This window comes from Salvelinus sp. IW2-2015, linkage group LG13, assembly GCF_002910315.2.
Source record: "Salvelinus sp. IW2-2015 linkage group LG13, ASM291031v2, whole genome shotgun sequence".
Taxonomy (NCBI): Eukaryota; Metazoa; Chordata; class Actinopteri; order Salmoniformes; family Salmonidae; genus Salvelinus; species Salvelinus sp. IW2-2015.
In genome coordinates, this window is record NC_036853.1 from 30,750,050 (window position 1) to 30,768,727 (window position 18,678).

Below are 18,678 nucleotides of genomic sequence, written 5' to 3' on the forward strand. Positions count from 1 at the left end.
AAATGGTAGAAACCTAAGACAGATGTTGTTGCGCTTTATAAAAGTTCACATGTGGGACTCACTGGTGGCGTGAGCAATTTTTCACCTGCTTGTTTTGGTTTCTCAATTTATCTATCTCTCTCTCTCTTTGTGTACGTGTGCGTGCGCTTGTGTGCGGTTGTCTGTGCTTGTGTAAGGGGATGTAGAGGAAAAGCAACTATTTTGTTTTGGAAAAGTAGAACATGTTTGTCAAAYGAAAGCAGCCTATGGTTTTGACTTGACAGAATGATCACTTTTGTCTTGGGGAGACGTGCCATGTTGTGCAGGGCGCGCTGCGCAAGCGGGATCCAGTAGAGTCCCAAAAAACAGAAACGTAAGATCCCCTCCTCCTCTCCGGTACCTCAACGTACCTCTGTCTGCCGAGCAGAGAAGGCACCGCAGGTGGTCCGCCTCCAGAGAGACAAAGAGAGAGAGAATGAGGAGAGAGATAGAGTGATGGGGAGTGAGAGAGAGAGAGAGGCGCTCCCATAAGGCACACATGGTTCAGGCTACTTTTCTGACACAAAAGAGTCAACCTGGAAAGCAGCGAGTGGAGATATTAAAGCCGCGAGCTCCGCTGTCACGCTACTGACAACYTCCACCTCTCCATGTCGAGCCGCTGAAATCTAGGACGCATGGGTTGTGAGCGGCTCCCAGTTAATTCATAAAAGGAGAGGGACCCACCGAGAAGTCTGGGGCGCTCGCAAAATTCCGCTTTATGAATGGCCCAAACATGGGGGAAATTCCTTTTGAAATAGTCCAGACCCGGCGGAAGGAGGGTCACTGTTCGGTCACCGCCAGTACAACCATCGCGTGTGAGGMCGATTTCGACAGCAACGAGCTCGAGGCACTCTTCCAAAACTACAACGTGAAGCTRGAGCAGACAGCCACTCTCAAAGCCCTCGCGGTGCCCATCGTGGCCGCCTCGTCGCTCGCGCTGATGGAGCTGTTGTCCGGTCCCCAGCTCACASTGTCCAAGGGTTCTCACCCGGTGCACTGCGTGGTGTTCGTCTCGCTTTTCATCGTCACCAACGTCAAGTACCTGCAAGTGACGCAGCTGCAGCAGATCGCCAAGCTCATGCTGCTCTTCAGCTTCACCTTCGCGATCCTCTGCTGCCCGTTCCCCCTCGCGCTTGGAGCCGCCGGCTGGATGCTCCTGTCACCCCGGAGCAGGGTGTGTGGCAGCTCATGCTCGTCACTCTTGTGGCGTACGTGCTGAACCCGGTGCGGACGCCGATCGCGGTGCTGTTTGGTATGATGGTGGCCGTTTCCCACTTCATCGTCACCGTGACACCATTCACGGCCAGATAACACAAGCTCTGGAGACCGTTAAGACATGCACCTTCGGTACTCCCGGTCAGACTCTCGTTTAGAACCTCCGGTTAGATTGTCTGTTATTTTGAACGAGCCCCAACTAACCAGCCCGCTCATCATAATTAAGTCCACTGGTTTCATTGTTATAACTTGTAGACTTTGTTTCAGTGTGAATAGTTAAAAAGCGCATTTCACTCCATGTTCTGTTGAGTACCAGTGTTTATTTATAGTGCTGCACTGTTGTGACTGATTGGTGTGTTGTAAGTGGTGGTTGTTGGGGTGTATCAAACTTACCCCTGTGGACTTTGACGTTCCAGTTATAGGGGAGATTGGGGTAARTTGAGCAWATGGCCTTTGTTTCTAGAGAACCATATAGAAAATGAATAATTTGACAAATATTTAGGAAGAGGTCATCATTTCATGGAGTCTGTGAAGGAAGAAACAACACGGAAAAAGCAAGTTAGGTAAAAAAAAAAAGATTTTCGCCAAGTCATATGAATTTATTGTGATAGAGGTTTCATGATGTTTGTATCTAAACGAAAGTGGATAATTTTAAGATTGTTCTATACTTCAGTTTGGTTTTCTATAACCTTCAATATGAGGTCCTAAACCTAGCAAGAAATGTTTGCCCTGGGGTAAGTTGAGCCAATGGCCAGTTCAGCAAATTGATGCTAGGCATGATCACTGGGATATGAGGTAACAACAGTGTTTATTAGGTGTTAAAAATGTTTAAACTTCATATTCATCATCTCCATCACCACCCCAACATCAACATATGTGAAAGTACCTCGTTTATATGTTTTGTAGTAGAAAAGATAGAGGAAGATACATTTTTTCCAATGACATCATCGGTGGGAATGATGTGATTTTAACCAATTATGAGTAGGCAATGCCTACTAATTGCCAACTAATTGCCTACTAATTGGTTGATGATGTAATTGTAAACACTTATCTTCCTCTATCTGTTTCACTAGAAAACATAGAAACACCATTTTCACCTATGTTGATGTTGGGGTGGTTAAAAAACGATTACAATACGATTGTGATTGTGTTGAATTGTGTTTTGGAAACAAAGATAGAGATGGTTTTAAAAAGGTAGTTGTAATATTTAGTTCAGTACAGAAATGTGTAGGCGGCTTAACTTACCCTGTCCGGTGGCTCAACTTACCCCAGGCCAAGAGACCACTTTTTTTGACAAGCTATGTTTTAAAAACTATAATGTTTACATGCATTCTGATTATTTCCAGTGATACACAACCTCTTGAAATATATGTTGATATCTTTGTTAGAAAGAATACAACATTTCCCTTGATGGAGTGATGCTGAATGTAAACCCCGAACTTAACCCACTTTTCCCTACAAACGCCCGACCATTGAAGCACAGACAGCAGACAGATGCTGTCCACTCTATGTGGTGCTGAAACGAACAGTTGAATGAATGCGTCTCTCAAAGCTTTTCAGTACAAGTCATCTAACAACAACACATTACAATACAATACAATACAAAACAACACAAGTAGCAGAATGAACATAAAGAGCCATTTCAGTGGGCTTTATTTATTAATAAAAAGTGGGCTTTATTTATTAATTTGTGTGAGCTTTATTTGAAATGGTTTATTTGAAGTGGTTTTGAATACGCATGTTGACTTTTGGATAAATGTGGCAATGTGGTTTTCACGAGCAGTCACCGTGTGCTAGGAAAGAAAGGATAAAAAAGGAAGGATAAAATACATTTAAGAAAGGATGAATGAAAGAAAAAAAACTAATTACATATAGTAAAGAAATAAATAAAGAATATCAGAAACAGAAAACAGAAAAGAAAGAAAGAACAAACCAAAGCAAGTCTTCATACAAAATGCAAATATTTAGTATTGGGTATTGGCAGGTCTGGCTTAATGCAGGGGCTTACAGGTGCTGAAGCCCCTGGGCCCAAGCCCGTAGGGGGCCCAGAGGCAAAAAAATTAGAAGTATATATTTTTTTTACTGCAACCGCCAACCACAGGAGTCCGCTCTCAATGTTAAACATAGCTGTGGATTAAGTTTTATCACAAGTTGTTACGAGAATTATGTTCTCAATGTTCATAACCCAATTCAATTAAACTACTCAGTCTGCAACCCAGAATCTGTAAGATACTGGTTGAATGAAACAGACGGAGGCCCAGCTATGATAGTCAAAATGTTTATTCACGGGCGCGCTTGTTCGTTGTACAAAACCATTCATTTTATACCGGCTCCTTACACACATACTTTTGCACACAAACAGTAGATATCATACGCACATACATACACACGAACAGTAGGTATCCTACGCACATACTGTATCAATACCCAGCCGACAAAGATTAGGGACCGTGAGAAGCACTCCCTGTCCTTTCCCAAATCTCTCAGCAGCCCCTAGCCAAGGTCGGCACCGAATCTTGCTCAGACAGTCTGTGTTTAAGATACTATAGAGACATATTGTACAGATATATTGTTTTACCCTAATTCTGACTAAMACTACRCACATCATTTATTATAATTTTACTGACTAAGACTACACACATCATTAATAATAATTTGATGATTCTAATGTATTTCATTGATGATTCTAATCAATTACAAACAATTATATAGTTTCAGGGTGGAATATTCTAATCATTAATTTAAACATATAAATTCCATCAACAATCCACCATTAATGACTAAATAATACACCCTGATACATCAATTGTATACAAGGATAATCCAAACCAATACATGTATGTACATTCGATATTCATCAATGACTGTTATAGGCCTATATCCAATCATAACGCTTCCTGTTAGGATTTTTATTACAATCTTCATAAAAACAGTCTTAAACATTAAAAATAGTCCCGTAGTTAAAAGAAACGGAGCTATCTCCTAGGCCTGGAGGCCTGTATTCGTCATCCCACTGGCCGGAGCTCGGAATCGGTCCGTACCTCACCATCTGTTGCGTCATTGACCTCTCCAGAGTCCTGGTGATCAAACCTCTCATACACGGAATCAAACAACATCCACACAGAACCAACACACTCATAAAGGTGAAAGTTGCCCACAACACAGTGATTATGACATTTTTCCATTTCCCAAACACTCTGTCAACCCAATTTGTTAGAGAATTATCCACCCCAGAGTTCTCTGCTAATTTGTGAGCTAATGTGGTTAAACCAGCCAGGGCCTTGGTCACTGATCCATCTGGAGCTGTGTTATTAAAAACTAAACGTACAGCAAGGAACCCCAATCATTCTACATACCCTSCCCTTTTCTGCCAATTAACATATCGAGAGTGTAACGGCTGTCATCCTCTTCTTCCTCTGAAGAGGTGTAGCAAGGATCGGACCAATACGCAGCGTGGTAGGTGTCCATGTTTTAATAGGGAAAACTGAACATGAACACAAATACAAAAACAATAAACGTGAACAAACCGAAACAGTCCCGTGTGGCACAAACACTGACACAGGAAACAATCACCCACAAAATACCCAAAGAACAYGGCTGCCTAAATATGGTTCCCAATCAGAGACAACRAWAAACACCTGCCTCTAATTGAGAACCAATCTAGGCAACCATAGACTTACATAAACACCTAGAATGAACACAACCCCATAAATCTACAAAAAAAMCCTAGACAGTACAAACACCCAAGACGAGACAAAAAACACAGAAACCACCCTCGTCACACCCTGACCTAACCAAAATATAAAAGAAAACAAAGAATACTCAGGTCAGKGCGTGACAGTACCCCCCCACAAAGGTGCGGACTCCGGCCGCAAAACCTAATCTAAAGGGGAGGGTCCGGGTGGGCCTCATTCATGGCGGCGGCTCGGGTGCGGGACGTAGACCCCACTCTACCATAGTCATTGCCCTCTTCAATGGAGTCAGTCTATTTTACCAGGTCATGAGGGAGGTGGCGGATAATTGGTCAGAGAACGCCTTTACTGCATCCCCAGTATCATTCACGAATCCACATTTTTATTTATTGTCAACCACCAAAAGAACGTAGTGGTAAAGTCTTCACCTATTTGATTCATAGCTTTGTATTAATCTGTATCTTCCCTGAGGATGCCAATAGCATCCATCTAGACAAAGCTACTCCCCTCCTGGTCAAAACTCCTCCTGTGCCTACTTTAGCCTCCTATAACTGGCCTCTGATGACTAACTCGAACTGGTAGGACCAATAACCCCGGGGCGCAAGTGCCTAACCACCCTTTCTGGTAGTTTCTGTCGTTTGCGTCCTTTGCTGGTACGARCCCACCCTACATCAGTTATGGGTGCTGTTAGGTTTAGAATTTTCTCCTGTACTTCCAAACCTAAGTTAGTCACATAAACGATTACCTTTCAGCCATTAAAATCATCTAAGTTCTCGGTGCCATTCTTGTGTCTGTAACCCTGGTACTCATYAGGAGTTAAAGTGAACCGAGGTGGGTTGGCCGAGTACTTCAATCTGGCCAAYCCAATCCCTGTAAAGTTATTTGCTTTCCTAGGGAATTGTTTAATGTTTACCTTAAATCCTACCTCTTGATCTTCTTTGACTCCTTATTTTGTAAGACTCATCAGTGTATTATATAGTTTATCTTTGACTTTTTATCAATGACAATGGCATCATATAATTAGTACCGGCGTAGTGGTGGATCTGGATGTATCAGAAAGGTTACCAAGACTATGATGCAGCTCAGAGCCCCCACTCTTCCCAAAAACCACCAACCCTCTCCTGCCCTTAGTCGGTCTGCTAGGTACCACCCCATACTCACACTTCTAGGATCACCCACAGTGATGAACGGTCGGGATAGGAAAGCTTCGTTTAAGGAGGTAACCCCCGGACCCTGTTGGTACTCGGTTCTTCTCCTAACTCTGTGTGTGATCAGCAGTATTTATATGGGTACATACCTTCTTGCAGTGGGTAACGTGGACCCAAGTGACTCTCTCAGCTATTCTAATRGCAAAGGCGGTGGTTTTAACAGAACCTGGTATGGGCCTTCCCAACTGGGCTGCTTCCAGTCTATTCTCCTCTGGGACTGGATTCACCCCCCGTCTCCTGGTTGGATTGAGTGAATCACCTTCTCCTTGTAATTCACCTGTTGGACACAAAATCTTGGACATACGGGTTTGGTTAACAAACAGTCTTCTCATGTGTTCTGCTAGTATATCTTCAACTTCTATGTCTACCTGTTCTGGTCCCTAACTCTGGCCTTCTATTTGTTCYACCTGATTAGCTAAACTGTCATCCATTATTTAAAGAAATAGATCCTAGTAACCCAACTCTAGGGATAATATCTTGACCTACATTTTTTAGTTACCAAAATCGTGTCCGCCAAGTACGTTGGGAATGCTTCTACCCATTTGCTATATTTATCTATCATTAAAAAAAATGTTTTGTTTATTATCCAATAGGTCACAAAGTGTCCTAACCTATCCCCCCTATTGATACATGGCTCTGCCAATGTATTCTCCTTACTCTCTCTCTCTCTCTCGTTGTCTCTCATTCGCCTACGTTCCCTTTTCTGTCTGTGCCCTTACTGGCTATCTCCCCCAGAGTGGCCATCAAGTATTCTGCCCCTTTCAGCTTCTTCTTTCTACATCCCTATGTGTCCATGCCCTATACACTTCTAAAATGGGTTCCTGTACTGCGTCCCCAGCCCGTGGGTTAGGCAAGGCAATTAGAGGATACTGACTAGCCTCCCTTTCATCTTCGTCATCCAGCCACTCTGCTACTCCTCTCCTCCCTGGGCTCTGGTTATGTGACCTCAGCCTTCTGAGTGGTAAAGCCCTGTCTCTACCTCTTTCCCCTGCATCCTGTCGCTTGTTCATCCTACGTCCTAGTTCGGTTAAAACTGTCATGACTTTCCCTAGGGCAGCTAGCCCTATCCTTTCCTCCTGCTGCTCTACCCTTCCCTCGGCTCCAGGAGGTTCCCCATATGGGGGTGGTGGGGGTGGGACGGGAAGCGCTGGCTGCCGTCTTCTCACCACCACTGTTTCATCATCGGGATTCTCTCTCCACGCCTGGTCTATCAGGGTTGGGTACAATTTAGGCTTATGAGAGACCTCCAGAGGAGCCGTGGGAGTTATTGTTCCTAGTTGCTGGCCACTTACATCTTCCTTCTTTTTTACTTCCTTTTTCTTTTTCTTTTCAGAAAATGATGTCATGGCTTTAGAAGCTTCTGGTAGGCTAATTGACAGTGTGTAAACAATTAGGAAAAACTGTAATACTTTCTGAGAAGAAATATTTTACACCTAAGTTTGKCATACTTTAACAAAAGCCTTTTCAAAGTCAGCTATGAATACCAGGCCTGGTTTCCCAGATTTTTCATAGTGTTCTATTGTTTCCAGTACTTGTCTTATATTATCTCCAATGTATCGTCCACGTAAAAAACATGGCTGATTAGGATGAATAATATCCAACAATACCTTTTTTAATTCTATGAACTTTGCATTTTGCCATACTTTTTGTATCACAACACTGAAGTGTAAGGGGCCTCAAATGTTTTAAATGGACTGGATCTTTATATTTASCACTTGGGTCCGTCCTGTTTCAGTAGTAATGAAATCAGACCTTCTTGTTGAGTATCTGATAATCTAGCCTTTTTATAGGACCTCTACAGGATCGGTGGGTCTCCTATGGAACGGTTGAGCTAACGTAGGCTGTCATTAGCATGAGGTTGTAAGTAACAAGAACATTTCCCAGGACATAGACATATCTGATATTGGCAGAAAGCTTAAATTCTTGTTAATCTAACTGGACTGTCCAATTTACAGTAGCTATTACAGTGAACGAATACCATGCTATTGTTTGAGGAGAGTGCACAGTTATGAACTTGAAAGTGTATTAATAAACCAATTAGGCACATTTGGGCAGTCTTGATACAACATTTTGAACAGAAATACAATGGTTCATTGGATCAGTCTAAAACGTTGCACATACACTGCTGCCATCTAGTGGCCAAAATCTAAATTGCGCCTGGGCTGGCATAATACATTTTGGCCTTTCTCTTGCATTTCAAAGATGATGGTACAACCCCCCCCCCCCAAAAAAAACTGTTATATTCTCCCACATTAATTTAACATTTCCACAAACTTCAAATTGTTTCCTTTCAAATGGTATCAATAATATGCATATCCTTGCTTCAGGTCCTGAGCTACGGGCAGTTAGATTTGGGTATGTCATTTTAGGTGAAAATTGAAAAAAGGGGCAGATCCTTAAGAGGATTTATAGGACTGGTTAAAACATGCTAATAAAGGTCCTCTAAGTACATCAAAAAAGGTTTGCTATACCTCAACTTAAGGGCTTTAATTGCATCAAGAAGTTCCTCCTCTGTAACTTGGCCTTCACATGAATCTTTCTGTACAGTTGTTCATTTTACATTAATAACAGAAAAAAAATCCATACAATTAACTTCGGTTAGTGGAGATGGAGGAGACTGAAACAAAAACATATGCTTAATGTACTTTGCTACCTCTTTCAAAAAATGGTTTGGTGAATTGTAGGTGACTCTGTGATTTGTAACAAGTTTAAGTAAAATAATTTTAGTATAATTTCTATGTTGAAGACAAAAACATTATTTGGTGCATTTTTTCATTCCATCCAGTTCACTTTATTTTTCATAATATACCACACCGTCTTTCTTTAAGGTCCTAGATTTCTTTTTGTTTTTCCTCTAACTTATTGTGTGTGTCATTACCCCCCTCTAGTGATGAGGAAAAGCTATTACAGCTGAAATAGAATAATTGAAAAGTCCTCTCAGAGCTCCAAGTGAAAACGAAGCCCCATTTATGGAAATCTGTACAAACTTAAAGGACTATCATTCTGTTATTCTGTCTGTATCCGGGTGTGTTGGTTATTTATTGGTTTATTCTTAGCAGAAACCCTGATGAAGGAAGCTCACAGTTCCAAATGGCACCCTATTCCCTATGTACTGCACTACTTTCCCCCCTAGAACCCTATAGGGGGTCCTGGTCAGTTAGGGGTTCTGGTCAAAAGTAGTGCACTTTTTAGGAAATAGGGTGCCATTTGGTATGCAAACTAATACATTGCATCAGAACGATAGAGATGTGGGGCTATCTTAGTTTTCACTCTGTGTATTTTGTGCAGGCAGAGGAGGAGAAAGGCGACATGGAGAAAGTCAAGCTGGACAACAAGAGCACTTCCTCATGTCCAACCCCCACAACATGGTGAGTCTCACCCCGYCCCCCCTCTCCCCTGTTCCCCACTGGGTCCACCAGCAGAACTGGGTCATCTCATGTTTGGGTAGCAGTGCACTAGAGTAGCTGGTGTGGTTGGGTTGTTTTGAGGTTCTGTTTGGGTTGTATTGTGATCTGACCGCATCATGACGTGGTCATGTTTTGAACAGGGTGTTAAGAATTGCTTCTTTGACCTCCAAGGTTGTACAGTGGTTGCGGTTGTGGTTGATGTTTGGTTGTTCTCTGTTGCTGTGTCCATTGATTGATCAATATCCGTCTTACTGATGTCTGCCCCCCCCCCCTCTTCTCAGGAACAGGAAATTATGAAATCAAACATCCTGGAGACTTCCCAACCAGGAAATGTGTATTCCTGTTACAAGAACAGGATTGTTTTGTAAACAGTGGAACCAGGAAGTGTCTTTCCGGAAACAGTGGTGACTCTAAGACCCTGGAATGTTGTAGAATCCCATGTCCATCAATGCGCTGTACTAATATGGCAGGGTGCTGTAGATGATACATTGTTGCAAATATAAGGTACATGCACAAGAAAGCCACATCAGTCCAATGTCCTAGAATATGTACTGGTAGCCTTAAACAACTGTCCCAGGACCAGTTAATTAGCCGTATCTAACTTACATACTCTCTCTGCTCAAGGAAACTGTACCCTGTATCAACTGTTCCTAGACCTGTGTATTAGCCCTATCTAACTACTAGTTCATTGTCTACCTCTATTCTAGAACAGTTACTGTTAACCCTCTGTAACTGTCCCAGGACATGTGTATTAGCCCTATTTAACTCCTAGTTCCCTGTCTACCTCTCTGCCTCTGTTCTAGGACCAGTACTGTTAACCCTATGTAATAACTGAACCATCTCTCCACTGATCTAGGACAGGTACCGTTAAATCTGTAATAACTGTTCTTTCAGGGGGATGAACCATCTAACATGAAGTTATAAAATCCAGAACTTCCTCCTCAACCCTTTGTAACAAATCAAATCAAATTGTATCTGTCACATGTGCCAAATACAACATGTGTAGACCTTACAGTGAAATGCTTACTTACAAGTCCTGAACCAACAATGCAGATTTAAGAAAAAAAGTATTAAAGTATTTACTAAAATAAACTGAAGTAATAAATACATTTTTTAAACATAACAAATAATTAAGGCGCAACAATAAAATAACAGTAGCGAGGGTATATACAGGGGGTACCGGTACAGAGTCAATGTGCGGAGGCACCGGTTAGTCGAGGTAATTGAGGTAATATGTACATGCACTGTAGGTAGAGGTAAAGTGAGTATGCATGGATAATAAACAGAGAGTAGCAGCAGCGTAAAAATGGGGGGTGGGGACAATGCAAATAGTCTGGGTAGTCATTTGATTAGCTGTTCAGGAGTCTTATGGCTTGGGGGTAGAAGCTGTTAAGAAGCCATTTGGACCTAGACATTGCGCTCCGGTACCGATTGCCATGTGGTAGCAGAGAGAAGAGTCTATGACTAGGGTGGCTGTAGACCTTGGCAATTCTTTGGGCCTTCCTCTGAAACCGCCTGGTATAGAGGTCCTGGATGGCAGGAAGCTTGGCCCCAGTGATGTACTGGGCCGTACGGCAAATTTAATGATCGTGTTGGAGTCGTGCTTGGCCATGCAGTCATGGGTGAACAGGGAGTACAGGAGGGGACCGAGCACACAATCCTGAGGGGCCCTGTGTTGAGGATCAGCGTGGCAGATGTTTTACGTACCCTTACCACCTGGGGGCGGCCTGTCAGGAAGTCCAGAATCCAGTTGCAGAGGGAGGTGTTTAGTCCCAGGGTCCTTAACTTAGTGATGAGCTTTGAGGGCACAACTGTCCCAGGACTTGTTAATACCTGTTAATACTTGTGTAATATTCCTTTCATCTTAGGTTCCCAGTCTGAATTTGTTTCAGGACCTGTACTATCAGTCGTATTGTCAGGTAGGAGTGCTGTTTGCTTCCATTGCTAACTTCAACGACTTCTACATCGAGCTGGACGGCAACAACATGGGAGTGGAGTCTCTCAGGCTTCTCAACGAGATCATTGCAGACTTCGATGAGGTGAGACAGGGTGTGTCCCAAATGGCACCCTATTTTCTAGTGCACTACTGTTGACCACTGTCCAAATTGCAGCCTTTTCCCTATATAGTCCACTACATTTGACCAAGTCTATGGCATCCTATTTCCTTTATAGTTCACTACTTTTGACCAAAGTCCTATGGGTGCTGGTCAAAAGTAATATATTATATTGGGAATATGGTGCCAAATGGGATGCAACCAGTGGCCCAACACCTCCTCTAAGTTCACTTTCTACTGTTCCATGTGTACTGACAGTGTTAGCTGGTCAGAGATCAGAGTGGTGGTGTGATCCTGAAGTTAATCTCAACCTAGCTTCACCTGGATTGCTTTTCCAACAATCTTGAAGGAGTTTCCACATACGCTGAGTACTTGTTGGCTGTTTTTCCTTCACTTTGCAGTCCAACTCATTCAAGGGTTTTTCTTTATTTTTACTGCTTGCTACATAATAGTAATAGTGAAGCCATCAAAATTATGAAACAACATATATGGAATCATGTAATAATTAAAAAAGTGTTAAACAAATCAAAATATATTTTCTTCAACGTAGCCACCCTTTGCCTTGAAGACAGCTTTAAACACTCTTGGCATTATCTCAACCAGCTTCACATGGAATGCTTTTCCAACAGTCTTGAAGGAGTTCCTACATATGATGAGCACTTGTTGGCTGCTTTTCCTTCACTCTGCGGTCCAACTCATCCCAAACCATCTCAATTCGGTTAAGGTCAGGTGATTGTGGAGGCCCGGTCATCTGATGCAGCACTCCATCACTCTTCTTCTTGGTCAAATAGCCCTTACACAGCCTGGAGGTGTGTTTGGTCATTGTCCTGTTGAAAAACAAATGATAGTCACACTAAGCGCAAACCAGATGGGATGGTGTATCGCTGCAAAATGCTGTGGTAGCCATGCTGGTTAAGTGTGCCTTGAATTCTAAATAAATCACAGACAGTGTCACCGGCAAAACACCCCCACACCATCACACCTCCTCCACAATACTTCACGGTGGGAATCCACATACGGAGATCATCCGTTCACCTATTCTGCGTCTCAAAGAGACACGGTGGTTGGAACCAAAAATCTCAATGCAGTAATTCGACCATGAAGGCCTGATTCATGCAGCCTCATCTGAACAGTTGATGTTGAGATGTCTGTTACTTGAACTCTCTGAAGCATTTATTTGGGATGCAATTTCTGAGGCTGGTTACTCTAATGAATTTATCCTCTACAGCAGAGGTAACTATAGTTTTCCATTCCTGTGGAGATCCTCTTGAGAGCTAGTTTCATCATAGCGCTTGATGGTTTTTGCAACTTCATTTGAAGAAACATTCAAAGTTCTTTACATTTTCCATATTGACTGACCTTCATGTCTTAAAGTAATGATGGACTGTCGTTTCTCTTTGCTTATTTGAGCTGTTCTTGCCATAATATGGACTTGGTATTTTACCAAATAGGTCTATCTTCTGTATGCCTTGTCACAACACAACTGATTGGCTCAAACGCATCAAGAAGGAAAGAAATTAAACAAATGTACTTTTAATAAGGCACACCTGTTAAAAACCTGTTTGGGATAGGGGGCAGCATTGGGACGTTTGGATGAAAACCGTGCCCAGAGTAAACTGTCTGTCACTTTCATAGCACACAGAAAATTGGCCAGTAACTTCTTTAGGGTAGGGGGCAGTATTTTCACGTCCTGATGAAAAGCATGCCCAGAGTAAACGGCCTGCTACAAAGCCATAAAAGATAGAATAAGCATATTATTAGTAGATTTGGATAGAAACTCTCTAAAGTTTCCAAAACTGTTAAAATAATGTCTGTGAGTATAACAGAACTCATATGGCAGGTGAAAACCTGAGAAAAATCCAACCAGGAAGTGGGAATTCTGAGGCTTGTAGTTTTCAAGTGAATGCCTATCCAATATCCAGTGTCTCTGGGGTCAGATTGCACTTCCTAAGGCTTCCAGTAGATGTCAACAGTCTTTAGAAGTTGTTTCAGGCTTCTATTGTGAAAGGGGAGAGAATAAGAACACTCAGAGTAAGTGGCTCAGCTGAAAGCCATGAGTTGTTTATCGCGCGTTGCCGTGAGCGCGTCGTTGGTTATCTTTCTTTTCTATTGTCAACGCTGTTGTCCGGTTGAAATAATATTGAATATTTATGATAAAAAGATCCTAATGATTGATTATAGACATCGTTTGACATGTTTCTATGAACTTTCATGGACCTTTTTTGACTTTTCGTCTGGATGTTGTGCACGCGCTTTGTGCATATTACGAAACTAAACGCGCGAACAAAAATGAGGTTTTTGGACATAAAGATGAACTTTATCGAACAAAACAAACATTTATTGTGTAACATTGAGTCCTGGGAGTGCCACCAGATGAAGATCATCAAAGGTAAGTGATTAATTTTAACGCTATTTCTGACATTTGTGACACCTCTCCTTGGCTGGAAAATGTCTATGTTTTTTTGTGGCTAGGCGCTGTCCTACCATAATCGCATGGTGTGCTTTCGCCGTAAAGCCTTTTTGAAATCGGACACTGTGGTTTGATTAACAAGAAGTTTATCTTTAAAATGGTGTATAATACTTGTATGTTTGAGGAATTTTAATTATGAGATTTCTGTTGTTAGAATTTGGCGCCCTGCAATTTCACTGGCTGTAGGCCATGTGTTCCGCTAGCGGAACTCCCTTCCCAGAAAGGTTAATTGAAATGTGTTCCAGATGACTACCTCATGAAGCTGGTTGAGAGAATGCCAAGAGTGTGCAAAGCTGTCATCAAGGCAAAGGGTGGCTACTTTGAAGAATCTCAAATATAAAATATATTTTGATTTGTTTAACACTTTTTTGGTTACTACATGATTCCGTATGTGTTATTTCATAGTTTTGATGTCTTCACTATTATTCTACAAAGTAGAAAATAGTATAAATAAAGAAAAACCCTTGAATGAGTAGGTGTGTCCAAACCTTTGACTGGTGCTGTATATCTCTTTATCTCTCTCTCATTCTGTCTGTCTATAGCTGATGGATAAAAAGTGCTACAGAGACATCGAGAAGATCACAACCATCGGCAGCACATACATGGCTACAGTAGGCCTACTACCTACCACTGGCTCCAAGGTACACTAAAATACAGTATGGCATAACGTGTGTGTGTTTGCACAAGCATGTGAGTGTGCGTGCATGTTTACATACAGTGGGGTCCATAAATATTGGCAACCTTGATAGCCTAGCAGGTAGCCTAGTGATTAAGAGTGTTGGGCCAATCACCGAAAAGTTGCTGGTTTGAATCACTGAGACAGCAAGGTGGAAAGATGTGCAGTTCTGCCCTTGAGTAAGGCAGTTAACCTCCAACAACTGCTCCCCGAGTGCCGATAACGTGGAAGTCGATTAAGGCAGCCCCTCCCCGCACCTCTCTGATTCAGAGGGCTTGCATTAAATGCAAAAGACACATTTCGGTTGCGTGCATTCAGTTGTGCAACTGACTAGGGAAAGGGGTATAACAAGTAAGTTGAATTCATTCAACCAAAATGTGTTTTCCTCATTTAACCCAACCTCTCTGAATCAGAGAGAGACGGGGGACTGACTTAATCGACATCCATGTCATCAGCACCTGGGGAGCAGTTGTTGTTCGGGGTAAACTGCCTTGCTCAAAGGGCAGAACAGCAGTTTTTTAATCCACCTTGCTGGTTCAGGGATTCAAACCAGCGACCTTTTAGTTACTGGTCTAACGCTCTTAATCTTTTTGAGAATTTTTTATTACTTGTTAAACAAAATCTCTTTCTCTGTGCAATTGTATTAGTATAAAATAATATAATCTTACATTTTTTTTTGTATACAATATAGCTCAGTATTTGTATTATTTATTTTATACAGTCTTTTTTGCTCATCGTTGTCAAGGGTGCCATTAATTATGGACCTCACTGTATGTGCATGTCTAAAAATGTCTTACCTCAATATAGACCACTTTTTGAGTGCCAAGTCTAAGGGTCCTCAGATACTGTTTTATTTGAATGCTGTCACGTTTCCACTCTCAAAATTCTCCATGAGAGCAGAGAGAGAGAGAGAAAGTGAAGAGAGCGAGAGGATTAACCGTTACTGTGGTGTCAGCATATCTGCCTTTTATAAAACAAACTTCTGGCTTTACGTTAAACCCTCTAAGGTGGTCAAACAAAACAGGCATTTTAAAATGTACAGTATATGCAAGCTTTATGCAAAGCTCACAGTTCGCGAGCCAGCATGACTTTTAAATCCTTATGGTATTGGCTGCGTCAGCTGCATGAAATCACTTACGTGATAACTCATTTTTGACTTATTTCTCTCTTTTTGTCTTGTGATTCCAAGGCTAAGAAGTCCACCTCCTCACACTTCTGCACAGTGGCAGATTTTGCTATTGAGATGTTTGATGTACTGGGTGTCATCAACTACCAGTCGTACAATGACTTTGTCTTGAGAGTCGGTGAGTGAAAACACACGCACGCCACACATGCACGCACACTGACACACACACAGGACCACACAGTTCTGATAATATAATGGATCCAGAGGGAATGGCAGCCCGTTTTACGGGCTCCTGTCCAATTGTGCTATTTTGTGTATTTTTTGGCACTGATCTTAACTTTTTTTGTACATAATATTTCCGCCATAATTTCCTGTGATCGAAAATAACTTCTGGACATCAGAACATCTATCACTAACTCAATGAGTCGGAGATGAAAGACATATTGATTTTTGCGGAATAAGCCAAATCCCAGACACTCGAAGAAGGAGGAGTGCGGGATACCTGACGAGAATACGTCGGAGAGTGGATAAATCGCCTTTACCCTCCGTTCTATTCACTGGAGAATAAAATGGATGAGCTCCGTTCGAGACTATCCTATCAACGTGATCTGAAGAACTGTAATGTCCTATGTTTCTCAGAGTCGTGGCTGAACAAGAACATGGTAAATATAAATCTAGCTGTTTTTTCTATAAATCGGCAGGACAGAACGGCTGCATTAGGGAAGCTTAGAAGAGGGGGAGTGTTTCTCTTTGTTAACAATAACTGGTGCGTGATCTCTAATATTAAGGAAGTCTCGAGATTCTGCTCACCTGAGTTAGAATACCTCATGATAAGCTGTAGACCACACTATCTACCAAGAGTGTATCATATATATTTTTCGTAGGTCTCTATTTACAACCACAAACCGATGCTGGAACTAAGACCGCACTCAACAGGTACAGGTTCACCTCCCCAAACACTCACACACATGAACGTAGTCATGCAGTCGCGCACGGACACAGACGAACGAACGCACACCCCCACGCACGCACACGCACACGCACACACACACACACACACACACACACACACACACACACACACACACACACACACACACACACACACACACACACACAATACAGGTGATCATTCAGTTGTTGTTTATCATGTGTCCTACATCACCCCCAGGTGACAGAAGACGTGCACTGCATCATCAGGGGTCACTATGACTTTGTGTGCCGCGGTATGGTCAGCGTTAAGGGCAAAGGACAGATGCTCACCTATTTATTGGAGGGGCGGAACCTGGATTGTTCCCGGACCAGTCGGTATAACCGTTCAGCCAATAGCAACATCCGCACCAAACTGAGCCCCGCCCCCACCGTGACCGCCTATGCCACTATGCGGAACCCCGGCACAGTCCCCGCAGCAACCATCTCCACCAACAGCACCATCCTTTACCTGCCATCTGTGGCTGATCCCAAGGCGAGTGAGTGACTTCGAGACTGTCTCCATGGTGACCAAGGAACCCTCCTTGACAGGGAGAGAAGATAGAGATAAAGAGTGGAGTAGATAGGAAGTGACTAAAAGTGACTTGAGGAAGTGGGTTCCACTTTTACTGGACTGTCACTAGGTCCCCCTCAGAGAGAATGCGGTTCCACAGTGCAGACTGCTAGAGATATAGCCCTGGATCCTGTCCTCTTTCTCTCTGTGAGGAGGAGATGGAACTTAAGGAGTTTGGCCACTACCCAGCCGGGTGGTAGACAACAATTTCTACTAGGCAAGGATCCAAAATCTGTACCATGCAGATTTTACTCGCTGGCGGGCTATTTTGGCACATTTTCTACTAGCCCAGTCTGAAAAGTACTAACCTCACTCTAGCTTAATTTCCATCCCTGAGGAGGGGTGGATACAGTAGTTGAGTGAAGGGTTCTTCTGTATGTTACTACCATAACACTACGGCTTTTTGTCTGTGTGTGGACCTCTGGGCCTCAGGAAGACTTCCACACCTGGTCTGACTAAATCTGAGAATGGGATGGATTTGTCCCACTGGGTGTGGACTGGATCTGCATGTTCCAATCTTCTCCTTCTAACTAACTGTTTCAGTAACTGTTTAACTAGCTAACTACAGGGTTACTACATTAACAGATCGCTGGATGTAACCTGGCTGTTCTCTTCTAAATAGCAAGGCCACGGATGTTCTGTCATGTACTGTACTGTACTGCACAGTCAATGTTATCCACAGTTATCCAGTCACCCTTATCCACAACCAAGATGGTAACAAAAGCAACATAGAGCATTATGTTTAACTACATTTAACTATCATTCAACTAATTACAGCTTCTACTGTGCTATGTGCAACACACAATTCCAGAGTAAAACCAGTAAAAGCCAGCCTGTTACCTAACCATTAGTTTGCCTTACTTAACCTTCTTTCCCTCTTATGCATCTTATATCAGAGGTGTTGCCTTAGCGACGGGCCACTCTACAGGCTGAGTTTACTGAAAGCTTTGTAATTATATTGCCTTTCAGATCAGATGTAGATTGCATCTACGTGTATGCATGTCACAGACAGGGCATTTCCTAGACCACATATTTCTCCAAAAGAAACTGCCAGACCACATTGTCTATTGCAAAGTAAAGGAGTCTTTATTACAGCTTTTTAAATGTACAAGACTATGAATTTTGAGAAGGACAGCTATTCTGTTAGAGATGGGGAATTGCCTTGTATCAGTTGGGATTCAGCGATGCTCACCAGTATTGTTGGATGCATGATGACATACTAGTGTCCAGTTTGCTGTGTGTTTTATATTAGAGTGGATAACTGATGCT

At 42.5% G+C, this 18,678-nt stretch overlaps 1 pseudogene; it reads left to right on the forward strand.

Moving 5' to 3' along the window:
• The first annotated feature begins 736 nt into the window (after nucleotides 1–736).
• Nucleotides 737–17,343, forward strand: LOC111971219 (adenylate cyclase type 1-like; annotated as a pseudogene).
• The last annotated feature ends 1,335 nt before the right edge of the window (nucleotides 17,344–18,678 follow it).